Genomic DNA, 14,089 nt, shown 5'->3' with positions numbered 1-14,089 from the left:
ATGTGCATACTATCCACCCTATCTGCCCTAAATAGTATTGAAAATGACTAATATCACATAGAATTTAGGATGGATAGTATGCACATTGGGACACAAGCCTGTTGTACAGTAACTTACTGTATAGTCGTACATATCTGGCAATTCTTAACTTTGAATTATCAGATTCTAGTCCCTGTCTTAGCTGTAGCTCTAGCCATGCTGATGTTTACAACATATCAACTAAATGACCCCATCAGTTTGTTTTTCTAACCTTATTAATGTATTGCAAAATAATGTTATGTAAATATATTCACTGAATAATCCCATAATAACAGTCCAACTTGCCTGAATTTGTAAAGTAAAGAAATGAAATGCAATGCATGAATTAAATGAAACATTTTATATAGAGCAGGTGGGCATGATAACCGCTTCCCAGATTTAATAAGCACTCACACAGAGCATTAAAATTAAGTTATTACTTGTTGATATAAAGGTTCACATGCTTTTTTTAGACTTTGTACAATTAGATTAAACTATTATAAATGTGTTATGTGTTGTTTGTCTATTGTTAAATTATATATGTAAATCACATTTTATTTCAAATGTAGGTGTCATTCATACTGCATGTAGTTTGTGGATTTGCTTCACTCAAAATCTTCACCCTCTCAGCAAGAGAGAGTTTTACACACATTCACCAGCATGTGTGTAAATTCACTTGTGATGACGCTGTATATTTTGTTATTTTGTTTTTGTGCTCACTATATCCACACTCCATGTACAGTAGGTGGTTTCACACCACGTGCTGAGTACTGATAAGATATCTGAGCTGACAAAACACAATGATTTTTGTGTCTTTATAATTTCCAAAAGACACAAAGAGAAGATAAAGCTCTTTGGATCTTGATGCACTCATGATATGTTGGAACAAGAAAAGTCTCTTTGATATTTTCTTATGTAATAAGTATTTGGATGTGAATGTTAATTTGATAAGATATATTTTGACTGAAGACAACAAGTTTCTCCTTAGAGTCCCATAGGAGTTTCCAGTTCCTTAAATTTGCTTCCATTCCATAGGTCTCTTCTGTTTTATGGCTCATTTCAAGATAGACTCGTCACAGTGTCTGTTCTGTGTCTCCCTGGGTGGCCACTAGAGGTCTCACTTCCCCTGATTGTCACCCCCTTCTGAACTACATTTCCCACTAGCCTTATCTGTTCATCACTGTTCATTGTGTTCAGCTGTCACCACTTACCTTGTTTGCACCTGTCTATAAATACCCTGGTTGTTTCTGTCATTGTTACGGAGTCCTTGTTGAATGTCACCCTGCGTTTTCCTGGTTCCCTGGTGGATGTTCATGGTTCATGTTTTGGACTGTTTATGTTTGGTTTTGACCCCTGCCTGGACTGTTTATGATTTTGGATTGCCCTAATAAAACATACTGCATTTGGATCTACCTGTCTGTGTGCGTTACGTGACAAGACTCAAGTGAGACTAATCTACCTATACACTCTTAAAAATAAAGGTGCTTCACAATGCAATAGAAGAACCTTTTTTGTCTAAATGGTTCCATCAAGAACCTTTAACATCTGAAAAACCTTTCTGTTTCACAAAAGGTTCTTTGTGGCTAAGGGAGGTTCTTAAGATTATAAAAAGGCAAGAAAGAAATGGTTCTTTAAAGAAGAACCTTTAAGCACCTTTATTTTTAAGAGTGTAAGTCTTGTTTGATAGACATAGATGATGAACGTGCAGTATGAAAGTCTACAGATGTTGTTGTTTTTTTTAAATGTATTTTCAAAACTACGGAATGTCACAGTTTATCTTTGGGTGTTTTAACACATAAATGTTTTACCAGCTAAGAAGATCAGTGCTTTTACAGACTCAGGTCTGTAAAATCCCCAACAACCTCCAGAAACTGGGGTGATGCTCTGACAATCTACTGTCCGCAGGAGAATTTGACACAGAATTACAGTAGCTATACAGCAAGACGCAAACAAGACGCAAACCTCTGACAAGCACTAAAAATAGAAAGGCAAGATTAGAGTTTGCAAAAGCCTGTAGAGTTTTGGAACAGTGTTTTATGGACAGATGAGACAAAGATTAACCTTTATCTAAATAATGGGAAAGCAAAAGTGTGAAAAAAGAAAAAAGGGAACTGCAAATGATCTCTCATCTGTAAAGCATGGTGGAGGTGATGTCATGGCATGGGCATAATTGGCTGTCTCTGGAACAGGCCCTCTCAATTTTAATGATGAATTAATGTAGGATGACAGTGGCAGGATGAATCTGGAAGGGTACAAAACCATCTTGGCTACCAAATTTTCAAGAAAATGCCACCAGACTCATCAGAAAGCGCTATATATTGCATCAGCAATGACCCAAAACATCCTGTCAGTTCAGTCAAGAAGTTTATCAGGGCAAAAATAATTTAATGTCATAGATTGCCCAAATCAATACCTAGATTTAAATCTGATTGAACATGAATTTCAAGCGACATGAACACATGCTTGAACATCAAGTGCCAGTGTAGCAAGACAGAACTACTGGTATGCAGAGTATAAAACAAAATCCATAAACAAGCAACTCTGTTAAGCAGAGAAAACATCAATATATCTGCTCTGCCAGATCCAGCAACAGATATTGGCCTGTTCTCTTTTTATATTTCCATCCCCCTCTCTTCACTCTCTGTCTCAATTGTGTTTTTTGTCAATTATTTTCCCAGCCAAAACTGAATCAGAATTTCTGTGGTTCTGTTGCCTCTTGCTGTTAGCAATAATGAGCTGGAGTGCTGTCAGTGCAGTTGGTCAGAGGGTTTTTATTTTTTATAATGATAGGCCACTGTAAATTGACTGAATATTAATTGTGCTCTCTCATGCCATTTCTAAATAAATATATAAGAAGAACCAGTTATACACTTTTTAAAATAAAATTTAAGCAGATCATATATAATCAAAATTTTGATCTGCAAACAGTATGATTGGGGCTCTAATTTAGATCTGGATTTGGGGGTGTGGATTTTCCTTTCTTATCATAACAGAATAAAAAATAAATAAAAAAATGTTAGAAGATGGCATATGTTCAAAAGAGAAAAGTCACTTCTGACTGCTGTCTCCAGATCTGGGTTCGACATAAAAGTAGATAACTAAAAGTAAAAAAAATATACAGATATACATATGTTTTTGAAAATAAAAAATACTAAACAAATAAATGACAAATTAGTATTGTCACTATAGCATGTTACTTTAAATGGTCATCAAAAGTGTTAACCTTACATAAGTTGGTACATGTGAAACAAGAAGGGTTTTGTGGATTGTTCTGAAATTTCTCATTGCTGGCATTGTGTGGATGTCTAATGTTCAGTTTGTTGTGTATATGCCTGAAGTTCCTGTTTGGATCTAGTAAGGGTTGAAAGTGTGATATTCATTTAATCAAACAGTTTCAGTCACCCATCAGTAATGATGGATTTGTCGTTGAGCAGTTCAAAGTCTGATATGTTACTATTCAAGTAAAGGGCTAATTAGTCTGTGTGACTTGACTCATTCTTTCTGTTTTGTGCCATGTTCTGTTGTTGCAGTTGTGTGCTTTATGTTCTCACTTAAACAGCAGTTTAGCAAATGTGAGGATCAAATAAAATAACCTAGGAAAATACCCCAGTTACCTACTTCATTGTCGTTCTTTTTCATCTATTCTTCATCAACCTATTCTTCACAAACCTTTTTAACACTATTATCACCTTTATAACCAGTAGTTCAAAGTAATCCACACTTTGTATTTTTAGTTTTATTTATTGTAATTATTTTTCTCTTAACACTTGAATGTTTAAAATGTATATAGCCTATGTCTAATATATGGTATTTAATGCTGTATGAGTGTGTTTATATAGGTATCACAGATCTGTGAAATACATTTGTGGGATGGTATACTGTGTATGATTCATATATGAGTTGTTTTTGATTTCACATTAAATGTGTATTTAGCCATAAGTAAAAAAAAAAAAAAAAAACTTCACACTTTCTTTCCTAAACGTTTCTTTGAATCATAAGGTTGCTTAGCAACACAATTTTCTTGAGAGAAGAAATAGATCGGTAGCTGTGTAACTAATCATATGCATTTTGGTGAGTCAGACGGTCAACTAATAGCCAATGAATCATTGCTTAATGGAGATGGAGGTTTGAGTTGAAACCCTCACATGCCACACAACTCTGTGAATTTCTGTAATTACAATTTATGTTTAGGATAGGTAAACTTTGTTTTACGGTGTCTTTGCTACATGTTACATGTACTTACTATTAAAATAATGGTAAATTATGCATAATGACATGCAAGTAAACCTAAGCCAAACTCAAATCCTAACCCTAACCATATAGTAAGTACTTAATATTACTCAGTACTTAAATGTATAATTACACTGTAACAAGGACACCTTAAGATAAAGTGTAATCTTAGAATATACATACTGTGTGTGTGTGTGTGTGTGTGTGTGTGTGTGTGTGTGTGTGTGTGTGTGTGTGTGTGTGTGTAAATTGTGGATATTTTATCTGTGTCTAAAGGTGATATTGTTTAAACATACATGCAAAAAACGAGTAAAAATATGATAGCTAGCCCCAGCCTCCTCCGTAAGTTTTTATATTAATATCACAAGTTTCCACACACGTGCATTTACATTTATACATAATTCATGGTCTCCATGTTTATTAAAGACTTCTGCATAAGATACAACTTTTTGTAGAAAAAAAGTATAAATATAAAGAACTCAACAAACTTGTTTTTCTAATAAAAAGTGGTCACAGATCAAATAAAACTAATTAAAAAAATAATCCCCGTTTAGGTTTCAGAAGTTTAGAGTTTTAACCCGTTTAATCCCACCGGTCACAATAGTGACTGTAAAAAAGGATTTCATTTATAAAGCTCTAAAAACCACACTGACTGACGTTTTAGTGCACTTCCTGCAAATATGGAAAAAATAAAGGGTCTCAATTAAATATGTGCAGTTTCAGATGATTAGTGCAAATTGTCACATGACCAGAGCAGCTTATTTCCTGTTTGCACCTTGAGAAGATGATGGCTGCATCAAAGCTCCAAAAGTAAAGGCTAGTAAAGTGTCTTAACATAAATATATGACAAAGATTTTTGGTACACATGATCTTTAGGGTGTCTAATATTAATATATGCATTACCCTTATATTTTGTTTTGCTGAGTGTGGTCATAGAATGAGTAAACATGTTGATGGTCACAATAGTGACCGGTGGTATAACAGTGAACTTAGGTATTCAATGTAAATCAAATTGCAGTTGCTAGTGAAAATGACAATAAAATGTTGCAATGACAAAATATTGCACTAAATTAAAAATTCAAATGTTACAAAAAATTTACAATAATGATGTTGTAATACTTGAAGCATTAGTATAAAAATGTTATATTATATTTTACAAAAAAGTAACAATTTTGAAATGCGGTGATCTTAGATTTTTTTTTCTTCTGTTCCTATTAATGTTGCATAAGGTTTTTTTATGCATAATAGTAACCCTAGAATGTGATCAAACAGTTTAAAATAGCTGGGCTAAGATATCTAACCATTTTTAAGACTGCAGAAATATGTTATTTGAGTGCATACATTATCCCACCGGTCACAATTGTGACCGAACAATTTTTCTCACACTTTTCCCCAAAAAATAATTATTGATTATTTAAAAGGGTTACTAATGACACATCATTTGGATATTTTCATGTCTGGGAAAAAACTATAAAACTGAAAAAAATAGACTGCTAATCCCCTGCTAGCTCAACACTAACAAACATAGAGAGACAGATTGTGCCAGGAGCAGTGACACATTAATGACCCAGAAATAACTGAAGTTCAAACGCCTCGCTCAAGGGTTAAACAAGAACTTGTGTGGAACAATGTCTCATTAAATTAAAATGGTCCTCACTTCTCTAAAAGCAAGGTCAGCTGCTTCAATGAATTCAGAGTATCAATAATTTTTGACTCACTGCCATGTTGATCTGGAATAGGGGCCATAGGATGTTTGAAACAGAACTGCTGTTGATACTTGAATATGTAATAGTTGACATTTAGCAATAACAGAAATGTAGTTGTCCCCAAATCTTTTATGTTTATTATTGTAATTTGTGGGGAAATGTGTTCTTATGTTGTCTGCAGCAACATTTTCCTGCTCTAAAAAGCCATGATTGTGTTGTGTGATGTGTTGACCGACAGATTTGTGGTGGATGATTGCTTTGATCACAGTGAGAGCCTCACTGTCACAGATGAAAGAACACACTCAGAGAAAACACAAGTGAGCACGTCTCAAGATCATGAAAAAGATGTTTTCGATGTTTCCCCAAAAGGTTGAGTTTGAAGTGGCTATAGCACTTTCATGTATGCTTTCCACTTTTCCTAATAATGCTTGTGTGTTACTTTTTGTAGACATTCATTGTTCCAAGTTGCTTTTAACATACATAAAAAACTTGGTAAATACCCAGAGATAAAGCAAAACCACTATAGATTCTTTAAAGCATAACAGTCCTTATGACTCCTATAAATAATAGGTAGTAATATGGATTACCAGTCAAGAATAAAGTGAAGTTGGAATACTGCTTGAATTATTAATAGATATTCATGCACTAACAACTGACTCAACAAAAACAATGTGCCTTCCTACGAATAATTATTTTGGGAAATGTCTGCAATTTACTGTGCATTGCAAGGCATGCCTATCTGTTGTGGCAATTTTCTATTTCAATAAAGTTACGAGACAAAAGTCTTTTGAAGATTTATTTTCTTGCAAGAAACGGTGACTGTCATACAGTATGAATGCATATGTACACACACACACACACACACACACACACACAATATTTGGCTATAAAAAATACAGGGATTCTAGAAAGTCAAATTGCTTCAGCTCACTCATAAACTTGTTTAACATCTCATTGTAACTGTGTAAATAATTCTAATTAGCTCTTCAAGTTGTAAAGCATCATGGGAATGTATTGTTTTACTCTCTCCCTCTTAGAAGTGTAGTGCATTTAATGGAGTGCAGTTGGAATGTCTGTTGTTTGAATGTCTTTTTCTACATTTTTATGTTACATAAAAAGGAAAAAGACCATTTGATAATACAGTTGCTCTTATGTTTTTGATTCAAGGAGTTGAATCACTAAAATTGTTTCAATTGGTTACTCCCAAGTGCGTTACTTGACTGCCCACATTTACAAAGGCTGGTGACTGGCAACTCTCTCTGCAAACCAAGTCATGGTAAAGCACTAGAATAAAAAAAAATATATACAATTCCAGTCTGTATATAACAAATGATGTTAGAAACAAGTGGCTGAAGTTTTCTGGTTCCTCATTTCATGAATTCAACCATAATGGTTTGCATTTCAGTTTGAATTGTTTTGTGAACCTGCCAAAAAGTAATTCACGCTTTGTGACTGATGGGACATCTTCAGGTATATTGGACTCGACAGTGAAGCTGTAATTGAGTTTTAAATGACTGGAGTAGTAAATGGCTGTTTTGGTGCAAGAAACATGGTGTAAAACCTCTTGATAGCCCATGTCTCACAGTGTTGTTTTATGTACTGTATGAGCTGCAGTGCTCGAGTTACACACATATTTCCAGTTAATAAAATGAAGACTGAGTTTACAGTGGGTTACGCCAATGCATTTTACATTCAATGCTTCTCAAAGACCTTCACAGAGAGGATATTTGTTATCAAACAAAACCAAAATGCTTCACCTCTACATTGCATATTAAGGCCATAATGAATGTTATGGGTTATCTGAGAAAGGCAGCTTAGAAAGACCTTAAAGCACTTGTATGTAATGAGAACTTCATTTAATCATGGAGATATTGTCATGAACTGCTCCAAGACATGAAGGTAAAGGAGTGCAGTGTATTTAATGAAGGATAATCCACAAACAGAGTCCAAAAACAGGCAAAGGTCCAAACAGTGAGTGCTGATGAGTCTGGGCAAATGATTATGGGAAATGAAGTCTTTGGAATGGTAGAAGTCTGGGATGAAGTGCCCTCTAGCAAAGCTCACAGGCACTCCAGCTAGAGATTTTGACAAATGAAGATGGCATGTTTTTTGTTTATACTCATAGATGTACATACAGTGGCATGCAAAAGTTTGGGAACCCCTTGCAGAATCTGTGAAAATGTGAATAATTTAACAAATTAAGAGAAATAATACAAAATGCATGTAATTTTTTTTTATTTAGTACTGTCCAGGGTAAGATATTTTACATAAAAGATGTTTACATATAGTCCACAAGACAATCAAATTAAAATAACCCCATTCAAAAGTGTGGGAACCCTTGGTTCTTAATATGGTTACCTGGATGATACACAACTGTTTTTTTTTTTTTTTTGTGTGTGTGTGTGTGTGTGTGTGTGATGGTTGTTCATGAGTCTCTTGTTTGTTCTGAACAGTGAAACTTAGCATTGTTCTTCAGAAAAATCCTCCATGTCCAGCAGATTCTTCAGTTTGCCAGCATCTTTTGCATATTTGAACCCTTTCCAGCAGTGACTGTATGATTTTGAGATCCATCTTTTCACACTGAGGACAACTGAGGGACTCCAACGCAACTATTAAAAAAGGTTTAAATATTCACTGATGCTCCAGAAGGAAACATGATGCATTAAGAGCCGGGGGATGAAAACTTTACATTACATAGGCTATATATTTGGGTTTGTGTGTGTGTGTGTTTACAATCATTACAAAACCTTTTACAAAATACATCAAAATCACATGACTGGGAAGGAGAGACTCAGAGCTGGGCACAGCTGGCAGAGTATTATAAGAGATAGCTGTGGCCACTTGGAGTGAATACATGAAGATGTCTACATAAGTATGAGGAAGAAAAAGACAAACAAACTACATGACAATACCCTTCAACATCTTTTTCCCCATTTTTAAAGCCCTTTCCACACCACTGCTTTTGGTCTCTACTTAACTCAATCTCTGCATGTATTGTCAGTTTTAACGTGTTCTTGGAAACACAATGTGGACCAGTTACTCTATTTTCAATGAGGTAAAATGAGATATGTTTATAAGCCCATATTCACACGTGCAAGAAGGAATCACGACAAAAAATAAATTACTACAAAAATTATATATATACTTATGATATATTATGAAAAACAATATAATGGGGAGCCACTGTATGACTATATGGGGGGTGTACAAGAGAGATCACACTAGTACTAGAGAAACAAAAGTGCCCCAGGGGAATAAGGCCAGAAACAAAAAAAAAAAAAAACAAAAAAAAATGAAGAAGAGGTGAGAATGACAGAAGACCACATGTCACTGCAGAGGCAATGAGGGCTGCAACAGGACTCATCTAAGTGTGTTTACATGCACAGTCTTATATCAATTTCCTGATTTTGCTCTAGATGTACACATGGTACCTGTGTTCAGAATATTCAACAAGCACATATCTGTTTATATCAGTTTCTTATATTTCTAGGATGTTATAAGCTATTTTAAATCAAATTTTGTTGTACGTATAAGCACACTTTAAAATGCAAAGGAATGCAATCAAGATTAGTTAATTCAATCACAAGCAGTACATGCTTTCCATCAGTATTCAATCTACAGCCCAAATTCAGTTACAAGTTATTTTACTTCATATAATATGCTTTCCATTTCACTGTGAGATTGCATTAGTTACATTCATGTAATTTGTCAAAACAACACATCGCTTGTCACTGATCAAGTCAAAGCACCTCAGTCAGCATATAACAACCATCTGAGAGAAGCTGTCTTTCTTTAATTTTCAGTGAACATGAACAGTAGCAAAATATTCTCTCTTTAAGTATCAGCAGAGAGTTAAGTCTCTCTATCTTTCTAATTAATTGCGCTTACAATAATCCTTTAATGGACAGTTGCCATCTCTCTCCCTTATCGAAAGATTTTTAGAGATAATCTAATAATGGATGATTTGTCCTCCCTCAGGAAGTCCTTGGCATAAATGGTGAAGTGCTATTTTTCATTTTTGCTTGCTGCATGGCATTGTCATGGGAAAGCTTAAGACACCATTTACCTTTTCCTCTGTCAAACACTTCAGTCAAGCACCTCAGTCTTTGTGAACAAATAAATGTCATTATTCTAACAGAAATACAGTGAATATGGGTACTTAAGTAAGTAGGACACTTTTTTATCATCGAAATGAATAGCAGACAGTGTCTCACGTTATCTTCCTTAAGATGATTTGCTGGATTAGCATTACACATATCACTTTGGCTGCATGCATTTAAATGTATAATATATCATCCATAAAGCTTACTGTATTTCATGTGCTCACATGGCTTGTCCATGAAATACAAAAACTGCACCTCCTCGCATGTGCGAAACAACCACAGCATTTCAGCACATCAACCACATGCCACCAATACCAAAACAATACTGACACAGATTCTTAAAAGAGTCAGAATGAAGCATGAGGTTGACACACCAGTGTCTTGCAATCAAATATAACCATTGGATATATATTGCTTTCTCAGGGGTGCTGTGTGGAGGGAATCTCTGCAATTATTGTCTAGAATGTTTCGTGTCCACTTAATTAAAAAATGATCGTTTTATAGGGCAAAACACCCATCCTGTTATATCTCATTAGTCAATGGTTCCTTTAAGTAGTATTTTACTTTCATTGGATGAGAAAACAGTTAAATCACACAGGTTTTTATATTTACAGAACATATTCACATAATGACTTCTGCATTCTCTGATTATGAACTCAATACAAACATTTGAGACAGACTGGACTAAATTTAGGGAACATGAAACACAGCAAAAACACATATTAGTCACATTAAAAGGGTTGCATTTTTTAACACCAAATAGGTGTAATTTACGGTCTGCCTATTCATTAATCTGACATCACGAACTGAACTTCAGACAATGACAATAGCAATTAAGTCCAGCTTAATAGGATTTATGTGAATATAAAGTAATATATAAAAAGTTTGAACATGCTGTTGTTCTGTAAAAGCTGGCACACACTCTGAAGAAAACACAGGCGTCAACCACAGCTATTCTAAAATCATGCCTCAAAAGTTGCATTTATCAGACACAATCAACACATTTAATACACAATAATTTATTTATTACTTAGTTTTACTTAATATGTAGGCTACTAAGGCAAAAACAATATATTTACAGGTACATATTCTACTATCTATTTTTAAACAACAACAGAGATAAGCAGTCATTTTTCTTGTAATGATACACAAAGCTATACAAATCTCAAAAGGCGAAGAAAAAGTCCCTTATTTTGCTGTTTTTAGTGTTTGTATAAATATGCAATTGAGGAGTGTTCAGTGAATTGTAGACTCTGATATGAGGTTTGTACACGCAAACTGTCACACAAGAGTGGACATCTGTCAAACAATTACAAAAATAAGTATGCCCAGAAAATCTTCAAATGTGACATCATGCAGTTTCATAGATTTGACATTCCAGGTAAATACAAACACCATTCCAGTGTGCTCAGACACAGTGATTACTATACAGTACAAAATTTACAATTCAATACCACTGTCTAACATATTTTCACTCTTCAACTGGCCTGGTTTAATTATCTGTTTAATTTCATCTGGTTTCATTATCATTAAATGTTCAGGGGATGTGTTTGGAGACCATAGCCTTAAATAATATACAAACAGATCAAAATAACACACACAGTACAATAAATGATTGAGGGTGTAAGAATGTTAAATGACACAAATATATCTGTGTAATACTCATTATTTCAATTGCTTACTTAATCAGTAGCAGACATGTTGCAATGTGGCTATTACATGGACAGGGTAACCTGGTATTGGTAAATTAATAATTTTTTTCTTGTTCAAGAAGCTGTTTCACTCTGATATGTCCCAATAGGTAAGAAAAGATGATTGCAAGTTGCTTCTGTTTCATGCTGACTTTAACCACAAGGCTATCATTGCCACTTGATGAGTGAAAATAAGCTTCAAAGAGCTGAAAGAGGAACATTTCCAATTCAATAAAGAAGAAACAGAACTGGATTCAGATCAGAGGCCATGGGCTGTTAACATTATCAAGATGCTTGCACATTTATGCTCTTAAAGATGCTGTGCTGCAACTGGAGATTGACACTGAGTGCAGCCAGTGCACACAAGATCTTTTTCCCAAACACACACAAACATGTATATTTCACATTGTCTGCACATACTTGAGATTACATTAAATGTGGTCATTGCTTGCCAAGAGAACACAGAGAGGATTAACATAGCAAGTATATTATTGACATAGGTGTTTCAGAGCTCTAGTATTAAGAATGATTACCAGTGATTTACCTGTAACAGCAATTAACATAAATGCATAACATCTTTAAAGGGATAGTGCACCCATTTTTTTATTTAATCATTTACTCCGCCTTATGTCAGTCCAAACCTGTATGACTGTCGTTCTTCTGAGAAATTAGATATTTTGAGAAATGTCAAAGGAAACACAGTCTATGGAAGTCATTGGTAACCAAAATGGTTAGTTCTTCAAAACATTCTTCAAAGCATCTTTAATGAAATGAAGAAAGAATTTTTAATTTGGGGGAAAACTATCCAAAATTTAAATTCTCTTTACTTATTCTGGAACTATTAAACTATTAACTAAGTTAAGTTACTATTAGTTAAGTTTTAGAATACAATTTTAGGCTTCATACTGTATGTTAATGTATATACTGTATTTTTTTTATAATTTACTGTAGCAGTTTTTTTAAAGGAAAAAAGGGTTGAATAGGATGAACAGTAAAAAGACAGCAGAGGAAAAAAGGTAAAGGTAAAAAAAGAAATCCTATGATTTTATCATATGATTTATCCTATGACTTTTACCATGGTTACTGAAGTATGTAAATATACTGGGCCTGTTCTAATACCCACACTTGTGTTCTTGGCTGCTTTAGAGTGTGCACACGACAGGAAGTAAGTGTGCAAAACTAAGTGTGAATAATGATAATAATAAAGTATTTGAGGCTGTATTTGAGGCTAAGCGAATTACATAATTCATTATGTTCAGGAATTCACATCTAATTAATGTCACATGTCAGTAACACTAATTAGATACTACATATAATTTGGTAGTGAAACTTAACATTTTGCCAATAATTTTATACCAATTTTATTGGTTCAGAGATGATAATGTTTTTGTAAAAAGTTTGCAACTGCTTTTTATCACTTAATTAGAAGCACCACAATCATATCTTGTTGTCTGTCACATAGGAACTTCAGGCATTAAAGGCATTTTACAAGTGTGTCTTTGGGTAAAGATAAGTTCTACACACATACATTTGTGGTCTTCATGCCCACCTGAACAGCTGGGTCAAATGTGTCTTGTAAGTAGGCAAGTGGTCACATGCAATTGGTCAGACTAGTTCTTAAGACACAGTTATAACATGGTGACCAAGTTTATGCAACTGGTCCCAGGTTCTAAAGAAGAGTAAGACTTAACATCAGTGTAGAATGCTGTGTGACTGCAGTGACAGTAGTAACATCAGTGCTCAAGACATTTAACAATTTTGACATATAGAGACTCCCTGTATAATTTTCCAGTCTGCTGTGTTCTGTGCAGTATGTTAAAATAATGTTCTTTGTAGGCTATGTTATCCTATAGCATCTGTCTTCTTGATGATAACATTAGCAGTGCCAACATCCAACAAATACACTGTCATAAATGTCACTTTAAAGAGATGATTATACTGTCACGACACACTGGCATGACGAGTAGGCTGATATGCCACACTGCAAATAGCAATTATTCCTTACATAATTTGAGTATTTGATGTAATATCAGTTGCTGGTGTAGCTGTAATTTACCGTATTTCATTATGCGCGCCCTTTGCTCTCAGAGAAACAACATACATAACATTTTTTAGTAAAACCAAATTTCCAGTCCAACCTGCATTAATGACTGTTCTAATTCTGAAGAGATTCTTCACTTGATTAGTCATTTTATACACATCATTGCAAAGCACAGTAAGATGTTGAACTGCAGCCAAAAAGATGTTCACCAAACAGAAAATGATTTTTAAAAAGTTCACAGAGGACATTGTAGCAGCAAAACATTGTAACTCAAGTATACCACTTTAGAATTTAACACCT

The sequence above is a fragment of the Cyprinus carpio genome, chromosome B5 (genome assembly GCF_018340385.1).
Source record: "Cyprinus carpio isolate SPL01 chromosome B5, ASM1834038v1, whole genome shotgun sequence".
Taxonomy (NCBI): Eukaryota; Metazoa; Chordata; class Actinopteri; order Cypriniformes; family Cyprinidae; genus Cyprinus; species Cyprinus carpio.
Note: the sequence above shows the minus strand (reverse complement) of the source record.